Below are 21,246 nucleotides of genomic sequence, written 5' to 3' on the forward strand. Positions count from 1 at the left end.
TGCTCCAGAGGGACTGGGCAGAGGTAGGCGCAGGAGATGCGACACAATGACATAACACGCTTGCACGCTGATGTCATTGCGCTAGCATTGCGTCCCACATGGTGCCCATGGGCACCTCCATTTTGGATGCTGCACTGGCGGAGAGAGGAGTGCCATTACAGCAGGGGCACCCCCATATCTTGGGGGGGGGACTGGGTATTATTCTCACTCTTGGCTATGGCTATAAGTTACCCAGGTTATTTTTTTGCTTTCCAATGATTTTTTTATATTAACAATTTCCCTGTGGAGCATTGCCAACACCATTGATATTAATATTAAACTCTGAGACACAGGCTCCACCAAGCAAACTGTAGTACCTTTAACATGATACTGACACAAAGGCATGGCTGTTAGGTGTTAGGCTGCAGATGGCATGCACTGGAGACATGCCGGTTTTGACTAGAGTAGACTAGATATTTATGAAGAGCACAGCTGCAAAAGAAACTTTGAGAGGTTTGAGTATTTCTTTGGAAGCATTCTGAATGAAAACAATGGCACATGAATATGGTTATTCAGGACAAACAATAACATGCATTTTTACAACAGGTGTCAATATCACTTTAAATGGCTGGAGGTCCCTAATTGGCTCATTTACATTTGGTTGATTTCAGAAATGGAAGCATCCTATTTCAGATGTTTGAATGAAGTCAGACTGCCTTACTGTTTGCAATCGGATAGCAGTCTTTCCCCAGTATCTCTGCAGCAGGTTGGTTTATTCACTGAATTACAGCATCCAGGTGCGTCTTCTTGAGCGAATCAACGAATGTTCCACAAGTATTGCTATATAAGATATCTGCACATTATCTGCATATTCTACTAGACACATGCTTGAGAGCCTTCATCATCAGAGGGTGTTAGAAGCTGTACATCTTGGGTAAAACTTGTATAAATTGTTCCTGTTGCATCTTGTTGTGTTGTATCTACTACTTATAATTTACTACCCCCACTCTTCTGCTTTCAAGAGCTGCACTGTGGGGCTCTATTATGTGCACAAGGCAATTGTAACTTATTTTAACCCCCTAAAACACAGCTTTTTGTGGTCAGATGTTTCGTGTAGACTAGTAGCTACTAAGTAGAAAGATCAGTTTTGGGAAACTGACATTTGTCAAAAGTTTGGAAGTTACAAACAAAAATATTAATACCAACTGATAAAAACAAAAACCTGTGCAGTGTCAGTGGGCTAAATCTGCTCCTATAAAGGAGCAAAAAAACCTTTGAAAAAAATTGCGAAACCCAAAAATGAAGCGTGGCGAATTTTTCCACTGCAAATTTTTGCCCCTGTTTCACCAAAAAATCCGCCAATGGTGAGATATGGGAATTCACCACAAATCCATGCCTGCCAAATAATTTCACTCATCACTATTTCCCAGCTAAAAGGCTGTTTTATCAGCAAAGGAAGGAGGACCAATGTCATATTAATACCCTTAGTTTATGAATGTGATGTTGGTCAGGTAGGCAGGACCAGAAATAGGGGTATGCAGAAAACGCATCTGCCTAGTATATAGTAACAGGGGGGGAGCAAGTTTGTCCCTAAAAAAAAAATGGAGCACCGGTAGGGTAGTGTGTGAGTGCTTTTGCGTTGTCAGCCAGTCAGCAGAAGTGGATGCAAGAAGTACTTGCGTTGGGCACTAGAACCTCTAGGCCTGGCCATGTAGCCAAGTATCCTAATACTGATGGCCATATAGTCAACATATAAAAAAATACATGTGCCAATCAATATGTTCAGCACAGTACACAATATACTAAATTAAGAAACAGAACAATTGTTTTTAATTAGATAAAAAGAGCTCCAGCATTTTGTGACCTTGGGTAATTATTTTGTATAGCTGTATTATGCCCACCAAAAAATTAATTGTAAGCTCTATAGGGCATCCACAAAAGAGCATGATCAGTCACAGCACAGCACTACTTAGTGCACTGAGGATCCTTGTTAAAAAATAAATAGTATTTTTTTCAGTGGATCCAACCATTCAGAATCAATCATATTTTTCAGCTTCACTCCTGTGATATCCCCATCTCAGCTGTCAACTCTGACTTTGTGCTTTCTTGCTGTTTTCTTCCTTTCCTTCTTTTCTGCTCTTTGCTTACAGGATTTTAATACCTCTCCGCTGACATGCAAGTCCTGCCAAGAGAAGTCACCTTTACAATCAAGCTTTTCCATAGATTTGTAATATGACCCTGTGATCTGCTGTGGATGTACTTATCCCTATGACCTTGTCCTATAAAATTTTCACTTCCAATCCTGCCTCTAAATGTTTCAGAGGACATTAAATAGAATGTTAGCACTGTCCGCAGAGGAGTATTATTCCGCACGTGTTTACATATCCTATTACCTGCAAAATATTTTGTATGCTGAAGTAAATTAAATGCAAACCTTTACCTACTTAAATTTGAATGAAGAGAGTAAGCGGGAGAAAGAGAAGATGCCGTGCTAGAAAAAAGCCTGTTAAGATGTTGCTTAAGATTAGCCATAATATGGAGCAGCGTTTGCCAGGTAGCAGCCAGTCCATGAAGCTGAGTTCTAGGTTCTGGTTCCCTTTGAAAGTGCAGGCATCGCTTCCATAAATAAACATATATATACACAATGTAAAGTCTACTAGGTCAGCTTCAGCAATGCATAAACACTTTATCATGGCTAAAGTATTTACCTTTCCTTCCCTTTAGGTATTCTTCAGATTCAATAAAATGGGCTTTACTTGGAGTCCTACCTGTAAAAAATACAGGTTGCAGGTAGGATTTTCAGAAAGGAGTTATATTATCTATATTTTACTCCTTTAAACATGTAATTAGTGCATTGATTAATAGAACTGGACTGCTTATGAATAGTATAGAGTAACATCAGCGGTGGCCAAAATGTAGGTTCTGCACACTTGTGTTTATGGTGGCCCCATATAAACAACTTGTATGGGGCCACAACTTTTCTGATTATAAACAGTGATTGGCAGTAGAAAGGGTCAGGAAAGTGAGGGATTTATAGGTACATTGCCGGTAAATTTGTAATACCGGCCCTAGCTGGTGATTAAGGGGAGCCATCTCCCAAAACCCTGTATTCCCTCACTTGCTAAAAAGCTATATAATGTATCAGCCAGCACGACTGGTTCAGGGAGGGGATTCCAGAACTTCACAGCTCTCACAGTAAAAAGTCCTTTCCGAATATTTAAATGGAACCTCTCTTCTTCTAAACGGAGTGGGTGCCCTTGTGTCCGTTGGAAGGAACTACTGGTAAATAAAGCATTAGAGAGGTTATTATATGATCCCCTTATATATTTATACATAGTTATCATGTCACCTCTTAAGCGCCTCTTCTCCACTGTAAACAGACCCAACTTGGCCAGTCTTTCTTCATAACTGACTTTCCATACACTTTACCAGCTTAGTTGCCCTTCTCTGGACCCTCTCTAATTCAATAATATCTTGTTTGGCCACTGGAGACCAAAACTGAACAGCATATTCTAGATGGGGCCTTACCAGCGCTCTGTAAAGGGGAGAACAACACCCTACTCCTGTGAATCTATGCCCCTTTTAATACAGCTCAAAACCTTGTTTGGCTTGCTATAGCCAAGTTTATTAACTACATGGACTCCAAAGTCCTTCTCCATTATGGATTTGCCTCGTGCAGTCTCATTAAAGGTGGCTGAATATTTTTACATCCCAGGTGCACACCTGGGATGTAAAAATGATCCATTACTGATAATACCCTCATAAATGAACAAGTTAAACAAAAGTAGACCCAGTACACCATGTTCTCAGTATTTCATCTGGGAAAATTACTGATGGGACATGAGCAGGCAGAAGAATCAGCCGAAGGCCCCTATGCAGAAATAGTATTAAGCCCTCCTAATTCAATGGTCCAAGAGTAACTTTGGCTTCCTAACTAAAATTTGTTAAAGAGCCCCACGCAACAAAAAAAACCCCCTAATATACCTATTACTGTAATCTGTTCCTTCAAAAAAGTATGAATAAATCACATTTTTATATGCTGAAATCCAGCTGCAAAACGGTTCTTCTCTTTCTGCATCATTTGAAATCCTGGCAGGGGAGGAGAGACTAAAACATCAATGTGACAAATTGTAACAACTTCTCCACAGCTTACAGACAGCATGCAGGAACTACATAACCCACAATGCATTGCAATGTGATGTTACTTTCTTTATTAAAACTGCATGTGCAGGGAATTTTTGGATTGGGAGGATGCAGGCTGAAGGCAGGCTGAGGACAGTCGACTACTGTTGCATTTTTTGTGAGTCTCAAAGTAGTCAGACAGATCAGCAGGGGAACAGGGGGCCAGGCCTAGATAACTGTTCCAAACCATATTATCTTTATTATAAATCATGAAAAGGCTGCATATTTTTACTGGATTTATATTGCAAAGTTGCTTAAAATTGTGTTTACTTTTCAAAAAGTTAAAGTTGTGTTTGGGTGGAGTTCCCCTTTGAGCATTCCAATCTGAGTTACTGCATAAAATGCTTACAGTGTCTGAGATTTATCAAAGCTTGCAATCATTTCAGGAAGCCCAGTTTATATATTGTATTTGTTCCATGACGCCTAAAAAGACAGTTCTTTAGCAGTTTAAACTGCACTTGATAACAGTTTCTGAAACATATAGAAACTAACTCTTGGCAAGTAATGTGCAATTCTAAAAGCAGGACAGGAGGTAATGTGAGTAAGGGGATGCCCATTCAAAAGAATTTTATGACATCACACAGCAAAATTGTTACTCTATTATCCTTATTATAACTTCTAAAATAACTTTCTAAATGCAGCAGAACTGGATGAATCTTGGGGAAAGAATGCAAATCCATATAGATGACATACTGAAGATGGGTATGAGTACATTACTGACACTGATAGGTAAAACTGCCCCCCCAAGGGCTTAATAAAAACAATGAAAATTGTAAGCAACTTTCCATTCATTTATGTTTTTTCATTGGTTTTAAAGGAGAACTAAACCTCCCTACAGACAAAAGCCAATCTTCTGGATCTTATGCCGGACTATCTCTAACTGCACATGTGCCAGAGAGTTCAGTGTTGGCAAAGTTGCCAAATGAAATCCGAAGATGTCACCCGGGAAATACGCTGCGCTACTCTTCATCAGCAAACCAGACAGGGACACATTTGCATCTAATAGACTCTGCAGGGAGGGGAGCCAATGAAGGGCAGTCTATGGGGACTTTTGCCTATGGGGGGGGGTTTAGATCTCCTTTAAAGTTATTGGTAAATGTAAATGCTATTAAAAGAAGAGTCTGTTTATCCCTTTTGCTTCCCTGGATCTGACCCTTAAAACAATGTAACAGGAATAAGTTATAAGTTCTTCTCTAGAATCTTCTACTTTGCTAAAGTATCAGTGTGCTGTACCTGCGTAGCTGACTGTAGGCAGTTATATTATATTTGGGCACAGAATATAAGGTGTGTAGGTGTGGTACAGGTATGGGACCTGCTATACGGTATGCTTGGGACCTGGGGTTTTCTGGATAAGGGATCTTTCCGTAATTTGGATCTCCATAATTTAATTATTTAAACATAAAATAAACCCAATAGGATTGTTTTGCCTCCAATAAGGATTATTTATATCTTAGTTGGGATCAAGTACAAGTTACTGTTTTATTACTACAGAGAAAAAGGAAATCATTTTTAAAAATGAGAATTATTTGCTTATAGACTTTCCCTAATTCAGAACTTTCTGGATAATGGGTTTCCGGATAAGGGATCCCATACCTGTACAAGGAAATGTATCAGATAATGTGCAAGGACTCTTTAATGACCAACCAATGAAAGATAGGCCTGACTGTAAGGTTACACATGGAGAATGCTATCAAATTCGTACAAGCACAAGTATAATAATATAAGGTATGGGATGTGTCATCTAAACACTCTTTATCCAGAAAGCTCCGAATTATAGGAAGCTTATCTCCCATAGACTCAAATTTAATCAAATAATTCATATTTTTAAAAAATACTTTGCTTACCTTTTTCCCTGTAGCAATAAAACAGAACCTTGTACTTGATCCCTACTAAGATATAATGAATCCTTATTGGAGGCAAAACAATCTTATTGGGTTTATTTAATATTTGAATGATTTTTTAGTAGACTTCAGGTTTGGTGATCCAAAATACAGAAAGATCCATTATCCAGAAAACCCAGGTCTCAAGCTTTCTGGATAACAGGTCACATATCTATATATGTTAAACTTAAAGAGAAAGCATTCCCTATGTGTATATATATATATATAATTTTCATTAACTCAGTACAACATTAACATTCTTTATTTTCTTCATGTGACTCATCTTTTGGATTTGACTTCTCCTTTCCTGCATTATGAAACAGTTCCTAAATCTGTAATTTTATTTTATCAAGTAGAGTAAATCTAATCCATTTAAGTGTTATATTTACCCTATCAGAGATATCTCAAGCTGCTTGACAATTGTAACTTTTTCATCATCTGTGTTCCTGCCATTAGAGTATTTATCATCAGATACGATCAATTACAAATCATGAGTAAAGATCCATGCAATTTATGGCTATTTGCAGTTAGTGAGGAAAAAAGAATAGTGTTTTACATTTTTTTCTAGAAATATTAATGCATAAAAAGCAGTCAAAACGCCAGTAAACTTGTGACTAGAGGAAACTATATTCTCTTTGGATAAATACACCACTATAGAGCAGATTGACAAAAGCATGAACTGTGGAATCCATGAAGATTCTAAGCAGGTCACTCAGTTTTTGGATTTAGCAGAAAGCAGTGCAATGCTATGGACCAGGGCAACAACTAGGGGTAGGCACTAAAAGTACATGCCTAGGGCTCAATGCTAGGGGGCACTAGGCATGTACCTCTTTTGCCTACCCCATGTCCAGGTCCACAAAGGGGTTGTTCACCTTCAGGTTAACTTTTGGTATGTTACGGAAAGGTCTATTTTTAGCAAGTTTTCAATTGGTCTTCATTTTTTATTTGTTATAGTTTTTGAGTTAGTTGCCTTCCTCTTCTGACTCTTTTCAGCTTTCAAATGGGGGTCACTGACCCCGGCAGCCAAAAACTACAGCTCTGTGAGGCTACAGTTTTATTGTTATTGTTACTTTTTATTCCATATATTTCTATCTAGGCCCTCCTTTATTGCTATTCCTATCTCTCTTTCAAACCACTGCCTGGTTGTTAGGTTAAATTGGACCCTAGCAGGGCCGGAACTAGGGGTAGGCAGAAGAGGCAGCTGCCTAGGGCGCAATGATTAGGGGAACGCCAGGCAGGAGCCTCTCCAGCCTACCCCTAGTCCTCCTTCTTTGCCATTGCCTCCGCCGCTTGTCATTAGTGGCGGGGGCAATGACCCATCAGATGGAGGAGGTTTGGGGCGTGGTGGCCGACCGGGTTGCCTAGGGCGCCTGGTCAGCTTGGCCTGCCCCTGGACCCTAGCAACCAGTTTGCTGCAGAAATTCCAAACTGGAGAGCTGCTGAACAAAAAGCTAAATAACTCAAAACCCACAAATAATAAAAAATGAAAACCAATTGCAAATTGTCTCAGAATAGCACTCTCTACATCATACTAAAGGTTAATTTAAAGGTGAACTACCCCTTCAAGTCCTGCTTGTGGGCAGCAGAAGATACAATAGGCAGCACAGGTGAATAGTATTGAAGGAACTCACCAATAAACTCAGAGTGTGAAAGAGAAATAAAAGAGAAATAATCTTTCTGTCCCTGTGGTGAGAAGATTTGTTAGTATTAAATAGCTGTATCCATGGACCAAAGCAATGAATGCAGTAACCATAAAAAGGGAATGGAAAGCAGCGGGCCATAAACACCTATTCTAATGGCTGAAATCTATTTGTTTTACTTCCCTCCCATTTAACTGACACTCAACATGTCTGAGAGCAGCTTTTGGGTGGATATAGCCTTAGGTTTTTGCTCAGTGCTACTAAGGTACAAGCATAAATGGATAAAGAAACCAACAACATAGCGCAATGGTTTTGTACATCAATGACATGAAAAGGCATTTGTGTGTCTCTTTATCCTATTTCATTTGAGAAACTGTTATACAACGTATTTATCTATGTCCCTAAACGTGAGGCGCCCAGAATGTGCAACTCTCTAGTCCCTGCGGGATTACAGCCAATGGTTACGTTTGGCCCGGCATTGTGGGAGTTGTAGGCTAACACCAGCCCGCGATTTTCAGCCCGCTCGATAATGTACATTGCGTTCCGCTGCAACCTATTACTGGCACTGTTAGCATTAATTATACAATTTGAAACAAATCACTACTTAGTTGGCTAATAGTCATTCTTGTATAATGAGGTATTAATTGCAGATAATATGGCTATATACAGGGAATGTTAATGTGCAGTGGCGCACAGCCTGCAGCAGAGGAGTAAAGTTGCAGCACACTGCCCCACTGACAGGGCGACTGGGTAGAACAGCGGGGTTGCCCATCGCCATCACCTGGCGGCAGTGCGCATGCGCCTCCCAGGTCCTGTAGCCGGAGCTCTCGCAGCGCAACCTTGTTAGAGAGGGAAAAGCCTCAGCTGATCGGGACTGAGAGGGACAGCGACACCGACAATCAGAGCGGCGGCACCTTTGTCACTCCCTGTCCCCCGCTCCGTGACACCTGCCAAGGTAAGGATGCCGCTGCCTCTCCCCGCACTTGGGGCCATTTGAATAAGTTGGTTGTGCGGATTCCCGGGCAGCGCAGCGCGGTGAGGGGACCAACTCATCCCTCCTTGTTCAACTTGTGCTGCTAGAGAGTAGCCCGCCGGCTGCAGCCCGGTCTGTAGGGGAGCAGGGAACCGGGCAGATATATGTGTGTGTGTGTGTGTGTGTGTGAGTGTATGTGTGTGTGTGTGTGTGTGAGTGTATGTGTGTGTGTGAGTGTATGTGTGTGTGAGTGACATGGATGGAGGAGAAAAGTACTCGCTGGGATCTGTCGCTTGCAATAAGACTTTTCCCTGTGAGTGCCCGGCGGCTCCCTGGGTACAAGTCCCATTGCCCTCGGATATACAGTGCAGGCTACACGGCCGCTGCTTTGCTTTGTGCTCGGCAAGTTTGTAGCTTAGGTTTCAGGGGGTCTCCCGGCTGGTGTGCCCGGGGTCTTGTGTTTGTATACATGGGGATATGTGTGTGCTCATCTGTTTGTACACTGTGTGCTACAATGGATATGCGTCTAATACTGATTATTGGTGCATGTGTGTATGTGGCTATTCGTTTTTATACCAGCCTGTGTGCTCTTGTCACAGTGTTTCCATGTGGCAGTGTGTAAGCATATACCAATGAGTGTACATGTGCCAGCATCTGCTCATGTGTGAGAGTGTGCCAGTGTGCCTGTTTGCCTGTACCAGTATGCATGTCTGTGCCAGTGTTCCTGTTTGCCTGTGCCAGTGTGCCTGTACCAGTGTGCCTGTACCAGTGTGCATGTCTGTGCCAGGGTGCCTGTTTGCCTGTACCAGTGTGCATGTCTGTGCCAGTGTGCGTGTGCCTGTGTGCTTGTGCCAGTGTGCATGTCTGTGCCAGTGTGCCTGTGCCAGTGTGCATGTGTGAGAGTGTGCCTGTGCCAGTGTGCATGTGTAAGAGTGTGCCTGTGCCAGTGTGCATGTGTGAGAGTGTGCCTGTGCCAGTGTGCATGTGTAAGAGTGTGCCTGTGCCAGTGTGCATGTCTGTGCCAGTGTGTGTGCATGTGTGAGAGTGTGCCTGTGCCAGTGTGCATGTCTGTGCCAGTGTGTGTGCCTGTGCCAGTGTGCATGCATGTACTAGTGTGCATGTCTGTATCAGTGAGCATGCTTGTGCCAGTGTATGTGCCTGCCAATATATGTGTGTTCATGTGCCAGTGTGTGTACATGTACCTGCTGTGGTGGGCTGAGTAATTCTTCCAGCACTCTGTACCTCACTTCTAATGCTCAGTGTAGGCTGGGACAGCTATCCCGTAACCCAGATATAATACCAAATAAACCATTTATAATGATTGAATTAGTACATCAGTGCTGGAAGTTCAGGAGGGTCGCTGGTTACATATTTGTTTAAAAGTGTAGCATCCAACCCAGTGCTGCGTGTTACTTCTAAAAATACCCTCCCTCCTATGAACATATTATTACTGAAACATGTTATTTTGCATTGCTTGCACGCTGGGCTGTAAGGGACACGCAACATCATAGAATTCTGGGTCATTTAGAAAAATTTTGTTTTGTGAGTAAAATTCCAGTTGAAGAGCACTGCACTTTGCTAGGGTGTCCAGTCTGGGGCCCTCTGGTAGTTCAACAGCTAAAGGCATCCCTGTCCTATATATTGTATAGCAATGCACTGGGAAAGTGCCAAGGTCATGTGACAACAGAGATTGACAGATGAACACAGTACATAAACAGCTCTGGTTTATTGGTGCATATTATATACTCATTTTACAATATTATAATCTGCCTGAATATCTTTTTTTCTGTTTAATCCAAAACTTATCTTAACTCTTTGAACTAAAACAGAACAAGTCCAGCTCCATCTCTACAACTGCAGGATATTTGTAAGGCTTTCTCTTCCTATGGTATAGTCAGAAAGAGATCTCTTTTCATTGCAAGCCTCATATTTCTTGGTGGAAGTACTAAGAGTGCGGCAGGTAATTAGCTATATGCAAGGAGGGTATCCTGACTGAGGTGTATGTTGCACCGTTTACGTACAATAGCCGCACACACTGAATGAGGAGACAGACCTGCAGTATATTTATATCTATAACTATATCTCTCTATATATATAGAGAGAGAAAGAGAGAGAGAGCTGCAGGCTTGTGCCAGATTCTGTAGGAACAGGCTTTGATGCAACCTGCTGTGCTGTGTAACCTTTAAAATATTGAAACCAATGTTGCACATTTATGAAATTAGATTTCCGGGACTGCGTGTGATCTCGATTCAAAGTGAGACATTTGCTGCAAGCTTAGGGAGACTCGCTTAAACCTTTTAAATACACTTTGGCCCCACCGTTGATAGGGTGGCGCAGTTTAAAGTTTGTCCTGTTTAAAGTAATCCTGCAAAGCCAAAAATACCCATAATTTCTTGGGTTCCAGGCTGGATCCTATGGAGAATTTATACATCTTGCGAAGCAGTCCTCAGTGATGGAAAATACCCATAGTTATTTATAATTTAACAAGTAACTCATTGTGCCTTTAACTGAAAAGTGAATTCTGGGATTTGTAGTTCAGCATTTGGAGGGTGCTACTTCTACAGCTGTGATGTAAATCAAAGCAGTACTGACCACATTTTGTCTTATTATACACATTGCCCCGCAACTGCAGCCCTGTTCTTGAAGTGGAAACTGTAGATTCTCTAATTTTCCTGTAGATGAAGATGAGGGGGTCATTGGTGGGCTCCAATGCTAGCAGTGGCATAGCCTTACTTTCCTGGGCCCTGTCACATTACCCATGCTTACAATTGACTAGATCTGATGGTTGAAGAGAGGTGAAAGTGTGTCGGGGGGGGGAGGTGCGGTGGGTTTGGGTCCTTTCTGGAACCTCCTGTGCCACTGGGCCACCCCACTGGCACTGCTTGTTAGCAAACCCCTAGCTCTCCGACACAGAACCATGAATAAGTAGGCAAGCATTATGGGTAAATTGTGGGGATACCATGTGAATGCTTTACAAATCACTGGTTTTTGGGACTCTTTTATATGAAACCAGGGTATATTTGTTATATTGTTTTATAATCAGTACAATATTATCATCAGTATATCATCAGATATACACCAATTAAACATTTTTAGTGGCGTGAAAGTTCTTTAGGAATGATTTTGATATAGATAGTAGTATCTGGCTGGTTCTTATTTTCTGGATGGCACGGAGTGCCCTGATTCCTGTAACAGTGCAGCAGAAGCCCAGAAGAAGGTTATAATTGGGCAGGGATCCCCTTTAAAGCAAGATATCTTAGCATGACTTAATATTTTATAATGCGTGCCCTACAGTTCCCGCAGTCTGTTAAATGAAGCTGAAATCCTGGTGTTCTGCTCCCATATTAGTGTTACAACCCTATTGTCCCTTTGACCTAATCTCCACTTAATAAGCCTGTCTAGGGTTCTAGAAGGGAGATGAGCCAAGTGTTGCACTGCTGAGTAGTCAGTGGGTATTCTTGTCACAGACTCACAGTATGACATAGATTTAATAAAGTTTCCTCATTAGGGATCAATAGTGATCTGAGACCCCATCACTAAGCACTTGAGTCACATGGAAGTCTGATTTCACAGGACAGCCTTCATTTACTAGGCAGCAGAAATAAACAGCATGCAAGTCATATAACCATGGTATGTATTTATTCCAGACTTACTGTAGTACAGGTAAAGATTCCCTGGGGGTTTCTGGGATCTGTAGTTTTTCATGGGGGGTGTTTTATTTTTAGGATAAAACCTGTGTTTGTATATTATGCAAATTGATTCTCAGCACTTACTCTGAATTGTTGTTTTATTTCCTTCATTTGTGCTACTTTTTGGGGAGAAGTGAAGGTAATACCTTCTGAACCTCCAACAATGCACTAATATGCTTAATGGGAATATATAGACTTATATATATATATATATATATATACATAGAAAGTGAAACATTCATGACATCACCATGGCCTGGATGCAGTAAATTGATATTTTGCAGGTAAAGTCAGACATACAGTACAGAATATGTATTTGTCATTCTCAGTGTATTTAAACTGCCCCTACAGTCATCAGTTATTATTGGTGCCGAATCATGTCATGTCTGTGACATCACTTAGTGATAAGTTTTTGTAATACTATATATATATAAATATACATATATATATACAGTGGTGTGAAAAACTATTTGCCCCCTTCCTGATTTCTTATTCTTTTGCATGTTTGTCACACTTAAATGTTTCTGCTCATCAAAAACCTTTAACTATTAGTCAAAGATAACATAATTGAACACAAAATGCAGTTTTTAAATGAAGGTTTACGTTATTAAGGGAGAAAAAAAACTCCAAATCTACATGGCCCTGTGTGAAAAAGTGATTGCCCCCCTTGTTAAAAAATAACTTATCTGTGGTTTATCAATTTCAATTTTCAATTTCAATATCAATTTCTGTAGTCACCCCCAGGCCTGATTACTGCCACACCTGTTTCAATCAAGAAATCACTTAAATAGGAGCTACCTGACACAGAGAAGTAGACCAAAAGCACCTCAAAAGATAGACATCATGCCAAGATCCAAAGAAATTCAGGAACAAATGAGAACAAAAGTAATTGAGATCTATCGGTCTGGTAAAGGTTATAAAGCCATTTCTAAAGCTTTGGGACTCCAGCGAACCACAGTGAGAGCCATTATCCACAAATGGCAAAAACATGGAACAGTGGTGAACCTTCCCAGGAGTGGCCGGCCGACCAAAATTACCCCAAGAGCGCAGAGACAACTCATCCGAGAGGCCACAAAAGACCCCAGGAAACATCTAAAGAACTGCAGGCCTCACTTGCCTCAATTAAGGTCAGTGTTCACGACTCCACCATAAGAAAGAGACTGGGCAAAAACGGCCTGCATGGCAGATTTCCAAGGCGCAAACCACTTTTAAGCAAACAGAACATTAAGGCTCGTCTCAATTTTGCTAAAAAACATCTCAATGATTGCCAAGACTTTTGGGAAAATACCTTGTGGACCGACGAGACAAAAGTTGAACTTTTTGGAAGGTGCGTGTCCCGTTACATCTGGCGTAAAAGTAACACAGCATTTCAGAAAAAGAACATCATACCAACAGTAAAATATGGTGGCGGTAGTGTGATGGTCTGGGGTTGTTTTGCTGCTTCAGGACCTGGAAGGCTTGCTGTGATAGATGGAACCATGAATTCTACTGTCTACCAAAAAATCCTGAAGGAGAATGTCCGGCCATCTGTTCGTCAACTCAAACTGAAGCGATCTTGGGTGCTGCAGCAGGACAATGACCCAAAACACACCAGCAAATCCACCTCTGAATGGCTGAAGAAAAACAAAATGAAGACTTTGGAGTGGCCTAGTCAAAGTCCTGACCTGAATCCTATTGAGATGTTGTGGCATGACCTTAAAAAGGCGGTTCATGCTAGAAAACCCTCAAATAAAGCTGAATTACAACAATTCTGCAAAAATGAGTGGGCCAAAATACCTCCAGAGCGCTGTAAAAGACTCGTTGCAAGTTATCGCAAATGCTTGACTGCAGTTATTGCTGCTAAGGGTGGCCCAACCAGTTATTAGGTTCAGGGGGCAATTACTTTTTCACACAGGGCCATGTAGGTTTGGATTTTTTTTCTCCCTAAATAATAAAAACCCTCATTTAAAAACTGCATTTTGTGTTTACTTGTGTTATCTTTGACTAATAGTTAAATGTGTTTGATGAGCAGAAACATTTTGTGTGACAAACATGCAAAAGAATAAGAAATCAGGAAGGGGGCAAATAGTTTTTCACACCACTGTATACATATATATATATATATATATATATATATATATATATATATATATATGAGCTGTGTTTTAGCAAAACTGGGGAGTGGCCAGGGCAGATCAGGCCAAGGTTGTGGCAGTGCATTCAAGGGGATTTTGTTCCACCAAGACCCCATTTTACTTGTTGGCAGGGCACAGGTGACCAATGGGCTTAAAACTGGCATCCTCTAGTAGGAGGGGGCCTTGCAAGCTTGGAAGTATGGGGCCCCATAATTACTGAGGGGGCTGTGCTTTGTACTCTGCACTGCACTTAAGAAATGACCTCCACTTATTAGAAATCACCTAGGAGTTCCATGACCTATATAAAAGGGTACATTTTCCCCTTTTAATTTCACACATAACATACACATAAATGTTAAAATTATTCCTTGCCATACAGTGGCAGTGATCAGCTAACACTGTTGGGAGGTGTAGTTCAGCATTAGTTGTGGGGCATTGTGCTTGGCATTGCCAGCTTTAATCTTCTTTGGAAATCAGTATAGAGATTTGTTATTTGGGAACTGACTAGATTATAAACCCTGGTACAGAGTCAGCGCTGTTACATAATATCCTTATAGTAAGTGTATCCGACTGCTCAGAGCACAGAAAAAAATTCTTCTTTAGATTCTAGTTATTTCAATGAACAGTCTGATTATTCAGACCCATAAACCCACCGTTTGTTTCTCTTTCCAAAGTCACTTTGGCTCTGGCTTTGTGTCTTGTTCCTCTGTTTGCTATCTGTGGTTTTCTAAATGATTTTAGACGCTCATCCAGACGAAAGTGGTGTATTTATAGAAGAATATTTACCCTTGAGTAATTAAAGGTTGAGAACATTCTCACCTCTGGAATATTCTCTTATGCTTATTTGGATCATTTTTAATTTCCCAGTTGCTGATTTTTTTTCCTTTTTCTTTAGCTCCTGTGCTATTTTCATTCAACCCATAGGTTTATTCCCATAAACTGTTATAGCATGTCAGTGAAAGTGTTGCCATCTACATGTTTAATGATTCCTTGCAGTTGACAGAAGACTAGAGTGAATAATGCTGCTTCTAACTGCCTCTTGGTTTGTTAGTCTTAGTTTAAAAGGGGTCCTTCAGCTAACTGACTTTCAAATAGACAGTAATTAAACATTTTCAGTTGTTATAAGGCTATTTGCAAATGTAATTGCTATTGATAGCAGTATCTTTTTGACTGTTTCTACTGCACTGCTGGTTCTGACTCCTGAAGTAGGCAGCTGACTTGGGGGCAAAATTGATGTCTGTAATGCATTGTTTTCAGAGTCAGAACCAAAGAACAGAAAGGGAGAAGCAAATATCGCATTCAGTTAAGAAAGAGATCCTACGGAAGGATCCTATCCTTACAAAGTGCACCTTGATAGGGAGTAATACATCACAACATATATAGAGTTATACCATAGTTTGTGGAATATATGCTTTTATTAGATGCTAAGAGGCAGCACATGCAGTTTCCCCAGTACATGTAAGCTTTTACATAGTGGCTTATTATTGAATGAAGCAGTAGCCTAGTGGCCTGACCTAAATAGTTGCCTTCCCAATCAATATCTGAGTGGGGAACGTTCGGATGTCAGTTATACTAGGGGGAAAACACGGGTCTGTATTTATGGTTCTTTGCAGCTGCCTTTTAATTGGCTTTTAATGTGATCCGATATTATATAACCTCTGGGAGAATGGTGAGAGACTATACATAGTATTTACTATTGGAGTATGGCCCCAAATATGTATGATATAACTGCTGGGAGAATGGCAAGAGACTATGTATAGTATCTATGGGAATATGGCCCTAAATATGAAATGTGGCCCAGTATGTATTATATAACCTCTGGTGAGAGAATATGTATAGTATGGCCCTAGGGAGAATGCCTCCAAATATGTATTATATAACCTCTAGGAACATGGCCACAAAATATGTATTATATAACCCCTGGGCGAATGGTTGTGACTATGCAGTATATACATTTTTGGAGCATGGCCATAAAATATGAAATATGTAAACTCTGGAAAAATGTACATTTAATATGAATTATCCAAAAAAGGCCCAAAACTCAGCTTGTATAATTTTCAGGAGACAGGCCCCAACATATGTAGGGCAGTGCTGTCCCTGACAGCCCTGATGTAGGGTATAAACTAGGAGAACATTCCCACAATATAAATTGTTTAACCTGTGAGACAGTTAAATTGGTATATTTTATATAACCCATAGGAGAGTGGCCTAGGATATGTATTATACAACCATTGGGAAAAGGCCCCCAGAATATGTTTTATATAACTTTTGTAAAGATGGCCCCAGAATAAATTTAATTATTATTACACTTGGGATACTGACAAGAAAATAATAACCTTGGCAGATCAGCTTTACAATATGTATTATGATGGCCCCTGCACAATAAGTAGGTTATTGTGACATACAGAATAACATATACCCAATACAGGTATGGGATCCCTTATCCGGAAACCCGTTATCCAGAAAGCTCCGAATTATGGAATGCCCGTCTCCCATAGACTCCATTTTAATCAAATAATTCAGAATTTTAAAACTGATTTCCCTTTTCTCTGTAGTAATAAAACAGTATCTTGTAATTGATCCCAACTAAGATACAAATAATCCTTATTGGATGCAAAACAATCCTATTGGATTTAATTGCAGTTTTATTGATTCTTTGGTAGACTCAAGGTATGGAGATTCAAATTACGGAAAGTTCCCTTATCCGGAATACCCTTGGTCCCGAGCATTCTGGATAACGGGTCCAATACCTGTACCTGATACAAGAGCACCCATGTAGAGTATCTGCCCTGCAGATCAGAGACCTCCATTTTAACACTTGGCACTTCATTCATACATTTAAAGATACAAACACAATATTTTGGAGAATAGTTTATAGTAAAATATTTATTAATGTGTGGGACTGTAGGGTGCATCTCATTGCAGATCTCTGTGATCTTACGGCTCTCTGTAAATGTCCTGTCCTTGACAGATTTACCCTATAGACAGTTTAAAGTGTCCATAAGCCCATAGGTAAAATTCAGGTGGAAAAGAAATTCTGGATTGAAAACCGGTTTAAAAAGCTTTGGTGCTGAATGCCAGATAACGACTATAACTATATGTATAGATAGAATTTTGACAGCAGTTATTCATCAGTAACCTCATCTCTTCTCTTGGTTTCTTGCAATATTAAAAGCTCATACTTTATACTTCATTAATATTTGACCTTGTTTTTATCATTAGACCAAGCCAGTCCTGGTGAAGCTTTACTGAGAGGGTCAAATCGCTGACCCCAGCAGCTGGTGGGATTAGCTGGCTGCCTCCTGTAGTGGGGAATGTCTGGTCTCCTGTACTATGCCCTACTGTGCTTGGTCCCTATGCACTTAGTGAAGGAGTTATAGCGCTTGTGTATTATGTCTCACAGGACAGAGTTAAAGTGAAATTTACAGCATCTGGAGCATCCGACAGAGGATGTGGGAGATTATTTCCATCAGCTGGGTGATTCCCAGAGGTTACTTGTAGATGTTATACAGGATGCTGAAGTACATCTTTATGCTCATCTTTCCTAGATGGACAGTGCATAAGCATACTAAAAGCTAGGTTGCTCATTAGATGGGCTTCTTAATTTGTTCTCAGAGTATTTTTAATGTTCCACTTAAGCTAGCCAATAGCTGCCCTTACTTTGTGTGATTCTAGGGCTGGCCTGTTATGGAAAAGCCAATTGCTTTCAAACCAAATGCCTGGATTGCTTAAGAAGTGTTTTCCCTTTCACTTCTGGGTCATCTGATGGCCTCCTATATGTTCCATTAGTGATTTTCACTTCTGAGCTATCCATCCCAGTCGTATGTAGGAGGGCAATATGGCATGCAATTAAATGCTATTTACAAAGATACTTGCAACTATAAATGCTCCCCTGTCCACTCATCTTGTGCTAAAATGCCCAGTTCCACACACTTTTATAATTAAAAGGGAACTTCGCCCAACTGGAGCTTTTTGAAAAGTAAACATAATTTAAAAAAACTTTGCAATATACACCATTTAAAAAATATGTAACATCTGCAATAGTATGGTTTGGAACAGTTCCCAAAGCCTGGCCCCTTTTTCTCCTGCTGATCTGGATGACTACTTTGAGACTCAAAAAAAAAAAATGTAGTAGTCGACTGTCCTCAGCCTGCCTTCAGCCTGCATCCTCCAAATCCCACAATTCCCTGCACACGTGATCTCAATCTCAGTGCAATGCATTGTGGGTTATGTAGTTCCTGCATGCTGTCTGTAAGCTGTGGAAAATGTGTTACAATTTGTTAAATCAGAATATATTAAACTGATAGGTATATTAGGTGGTTTTGTGTTGTGTGGGGCTCTTTAACAAATTTTCGGAAAAACATTTCTCCTAATTCAGTTCCAGTTTTATCCATAGACTTCAATAGAGTTTTACTCACTGAATTACATCTAGCTCTATGGGAAAATCTAGAATTGAATAAGGACATAAGTCTTTCTCATATAACTGAATCTGTCCCAATATGTCATGTTGATTCTCTAAGTGAAATGATAACATGACTTCTACAGGGAAGAACCATGCAGAGGTTTGGGTACCTGCCAGTCATTACAGTGCAGCATGCCCTTAGGCAGAAATCACAGGCTTCCAACATCCCTCGTAGCCAGTTGCCAGTGTCTCTGTTCTTGCACTGAGAATTCTTTACCACTCTTCCTTGCTGAACACTTTAAGTTCGGAATCATTCCATTCTAGAATGGGGATTGTAAAGGCCACTCAGAATTCAGTTTATAGAAGCAGTTTTATTGTCGTTTGGAATTATTATATTGGTGTATTGTTGTGGGTCAGTAGCTTCCAAAATTTGTTGATACTTAGTGGAATCAATTCTTCCTTTTCAAATTCTGTCCTCGGAACCTAAAGCTTAATAGATCCACCCTGTGCTTAAAGGAAAACTATATCCCCAAACAGATCTCTATAAAAAATATATTGCATAAAAAAGCTCATATATAAAACCTTTCATCTAAATAAACCATTTTCATTAAAATTGTAGTATGTGCTATTGGGTAATCCTAAATAGAAAATTCCTATTTTAAGAATTTAGATTCCTAAAATCTTTAGTGTCTTTTGCTTTCAAACTTCTTCCTGTTACAGTTAGAGCTGCATTATTTCCTGAGGAAGCACACAGCCCATTACTAAATAGTGGATCAAGGGAAAGGGCGATATTTACTGATATATATATTCCAGTTTGGGAGATTCTTCAATAGGTACTTAACATAATATAAAATCTGTTGGTTAAGTATTCATTATGGGGCTATAGTTTTCCTTTAACAGTTATCAAGGTGCTCTTACTTTCCCTAAATTTACCTTTGGTGAATGTCATCTAAGAGTTCAATTGTTGTCACATCAGACCACAGTACATGGTTCCAGAACACCTCTGGTGTTGCTTCTGACATCCCTTACATTCAGATCATGTTTGAGCAAGCAACTGTGTGCAATGAGCCAGTCTGCCATTACTCCTGTTAAATAGTGCATACCTTTGCATACCTTACCAGGTCTGGGACATTGAACGACCTTGCCCCCTTCCATTTGTGTACACACAAGCTGAGCGGGACATGGGGGCCCTGGAGAGTGCAAAGAATTACAGCCAGCATTTGAGATCCTCCAATGTCTGTGCTAGGAGAGTGCAGGCAGAAGAGGTAGATGCTCATTACCCCCCCCCACCACCACCACCACCATTGTGTCCTAGGCACATGCTACTTAAGCCTACCCCTAGTTCTGGCCTTGTACCTGACTCATCTACAGACAGTTCTAATCGAAATTTTCTCATGGACTTTCAGTAGTCTTGACTTTGGCAGTTACCCTTAACTTGCATATCTTAATGACATATTTGATATTAGCCTTTCTGCTTTTCTTTAATCGTCATTTACATTTATTTTCAAATCATTACTGAACTGCGTAGGACTATTGCGAGCAGGGCAGATTTGTTGCAATGACAGGGTCGAGGAGGTTATTATAAAAGTCTATAGAGAGGCAGTTTCAAATGTTATATCATAAAAGTCTATAGAGAGGAAGTTTCAAATGTTATATCATAAAAGTCTATAGAGAGGAAGTTTCAAATGTTATATCATAAAAGTCTATAGAGAGGCTGCCCACAAGCCGAGTTAGAAATCATGTGGGTGGCAGAATGCTTTCATTCACCCTGTGTGGCATAGCCCTGGATTTATAAAAGAGTTCAGCTGGCAGAGGGTTGTAGTTACCATAAGCATACATCCTATAAATAATAATTCACTTAAAATCACAAATACGGGCCTTAGGCTCAGTTTTAACATTTCCCTACATGCCAACTTGTCATTTTCAAGCACAGTCCTTATATTTCTATTCTTCCTCCTGTCACTGGAAACATTTTAGTCTTATAAACTGACCAACTGCACAGGCGTTTTTTTTTTACTGTTTATGTGACCAGAATGTAATTCTCTAGATCTTCTCCTGCTCAGCAAGCTATTGCTAATGAAAAGCTTTGCTTAAACCATAGATCCTAACAATAATGCCCATTTGGCGTGCCATGCATGGATGGCTTGGAACAATACTGCATAACCCCCTTAACATGAAGCCTAATGTGAGGCACCAGCCAAGCAGCCACATGTCTCTTTAAATTATGCTCAGATGTTGGCAAGCAATTTTGTAGGTCATACAGTCAGGTTTTCTATTTAGATCTTATGCAGAAACTGCTTGAAATGGAGACATATAATAAGGGGGGTAAATGTACAGACTACCTATTTGGAAAGTAATGTCGCATAGTGTTATTTTTTTTTTCAACA

The 21,246-nt window shown here is 40.3% G+C and overlaps 1 protein-coding gene across 2 annotated transcripts in view; it reads left to right on the plus strand.

The window, feature by feature from the left end:
• Positions 1-8,502: 8,502 nt before the first annotated feature.
• znf385b (zinc finger protein 385B) overlaps positions 8,503-21,246 on the plus strand; it is a 317,721-nt gene continuing 304,977 nt past the window's right edge. For both annotated transcript variants that reach the window (XM_004917741.4, XM_018097602.2), the window contains exon 1: positions 8,503-8,636. The gene's annotated coding sequence lies outside the window, so the exon portion shown is untranslated. The remainder of the gene's footprint in view (positions 8,637-21,246) is intronic.

The sequence above is a fragment of the Xenopus tropicalis genome, chromosome 9 (genome assembly GCF_000004195.4).
Source record: "Xenopus tropicalis strain Nigerian chromosome 9, UCB_Xtro_10.0, whole genome shotgun sequence".
Lineage (NCBI taxonomy): Eukaryota > Metazoa > Chordata > Amphibia > Anura > Pipidae > Xenopus > Xenopus tropicalis.